This window comes from Myotis brandtii, unplaced genomic scaffold (genome assembly GCF_000412655.1).
Source record: "Myotis brandtii unplaced genomic scaffold, ASM41265v1 scaffold131, whole genome shotgun sequence".
Taxonomy (NCBI): Eukaryota; Metazoa; Chordata; class Mammalia; order Chiroptera; family Vespertilionidae; genus Myotis; species Myotis brandtii.
In genome coordinates, this window is record NW_005354632.1 from 70,310 (window position 1) to 72,768 (window position 2,459).

Here is a 2,459-nt window from a genome sequence, read left to right on the forward strand (position 1 = left end):
TGCCCGGGGCTGGGCCCCGGGGGGGGGGGGGGGGGGGGGGGGGGGGGGGGGGGGTAGGGTGGAGAGAGAGGGCAGCCACTCCACACTCTGCTGAGCCCAGATGGCAGGTCCGTGAGAACCACTTAATTGTCCACAGAGAGAGGACATCCCACTTTGGCAGAAGATGTAAGCTACTCAGAAGCAGCCCCCACTCTCCCCGCTCCCTCCTTCCCTCCCCCTGAGAATGCAGTTTGATGGTTACACGGAGGGCTTCCAGGACCTTGACGCCTGGCCGTGCCACCAGCCTCCAGGGCGGGACATGCAGAAACAACTCAAGGAGCTTTTCCATTGGGAGTGGCTGCGGGAGTTCCTCTGTGCGCCCACCCTGGCCAGGGCTCTCCCAGGAGCTCCCAGCAAGCCCAGCTCTGCCTGCTCCCAGCCTGTCTTGGTGCCAGAGCCCTCGTGCTGGGGACGCTCGGGGAAGAAAAGGAAGAGGGAGTAGAGACAGCTCGGAGTTTCAGAGGTAAACAGTGACCTCGGGAAACCCAGTGACCCCTGTGAGCCCTGGTTTACTCCTCTGCAGAGGAAAGCTCAGGAGACCTACCTGATAGTACGTTGTGCAATGATGTATGAAGTGCCTGGCACTCGACAGAGCAACTCCTTCCTCTCCCAGGCTAAGGGGATGCTCGGGTCCAAGCCCAAAGTTGTTGGTGGTTAATATAGAGATTTTCTCCTCCCACCTCCTTTGCTATCTCTAACTAGTTCCTATTCTCTTTTGACACATTTAGTTTTACTCTTCCTATTGCAAAGACTTAAAAATCCATTCTGCATTAGTGCTGGTTATAAAACAATGATATGTATTATACATTTATTTGCATATATGTACGTGTGTGTGTATATATATATTTTGCAAAATATCTGCAAGGGCAGCTCAGTAAGCCCCTCCCCCCCCCCCCCCCCCCCCCCACCCCCCCCCCCACAGTAGGCTTTGTAACCCCAGCTGGGCTTGTAAGACAAGTTGCATGTAAATGGGCAGCTTCAATAGAGAATTCTATTTGAATGCACTTTTTTGGACATTCAGCAGCTGGTACGTGTTTCCAGAGGCCTCTAGCCCTGTCCTGGGCTATTCTCCTTTGTCCATGACCCTGGGGCTCCCCACCCCGCTCCATCTCTCAGAGAGGATGCGGCTGGAGAGCCCCCTCCCCTTCTCTCACTGAAGGGCCCAGTCTCTGGGCGCCCCCAGAGCATCCCAGCCACATGTTCTCATTGCTCAGGGATGCGGTTGAAGGCTGGATGCTCTTCTGCTCTCTCTGGCTTCCCCTTATTCCCACAGAAACGGTCTCCACCGGCCAACGTCCGGGACTGGGCTTTAAGCACACTCCAAGGCATCCACTCAGTTGAGTCTTACTCGCCCTCAGCAGAGGCCTGCCAGAGCCGGCGTGGCTGGGGTAGAGCCAGATTACCCCACCTGGGCCCTGGAGTCGCCAGAGCTAGGTTTTATTTATTTTTTAAAAAATATATTTTATTGATTTCGGAGAGAGATAGCAACATCAATGATGAGAGAGAATCATTGATCAGCTGCCTCTTGCACGCCCCCCACTGGGGATTGAGCCCACAACCGGAATCAAACCCCGGGACCTTTCAGTGGGCTGGCTGACGTTCTATCCACGGGACCAAACCAGCGAGGGCTCCACAGCTAAGTTCTATTTGAGCCCCAGCTCTCACGGAGTATGTGCTCCCGGGGAAGTCGCCTGTCACTGGTCTATGTCCACCGCTTCCTCAACTCTAACATCAGTGGGAAGAAGACTAAGATGATTCATCTGCATCCAGATTCAAGACTCCCCAGGGAAACGTGGGCGCTGGGCATGGCCACTAGGTGGCAGTACTGGGAAGGACACGGAGGGCTGGATGCCCAGGTGCAGCCTGAGGCGAGAGCTGCCGAGATCACACACTCAGTGGTCCCCACACAGTCACAGAGCACCAGCGTTTGGCCATGTTCTCCCCGCTTCACCTCCCTGCACCCCCTGCTCAGTCACAGGAATAGGCGCACACCCCTCCTCATCCGCAGGACTCGGCTCCCACAGGTCCCTGCGAAGCTTTCCCTGACACACCCTCCCCCCTCTTCTCAGTGTTCTGGTCACCTCTGCCTCTCCGTCACCTTTGATCCACACCCTGATCGTGGCACCTGTCTGTCCCCATTACTGGAGCAGGAAGTCCTTGACGACAGAGACCGGGTTCTCCTTACCTGTTTCCCCAAAGCCTAACCCAGGGCTGGGACAAGGCCTGCTGCCGCATATTTGTTTTTCGGATGAATTAACTGATGAATAGAGTGTGGGGAGGCCAAATCAATCTCTTTATTGTATGCTTTGGATCTGCCTTAACTCTTAGTATTAAGAGTGATGCCTTTTTAAAAAAATATATTTTTATTGATTTTTTACAGAGAGGAAGGGAGAGGGATAGAGAGTTAGAAACATCGATGA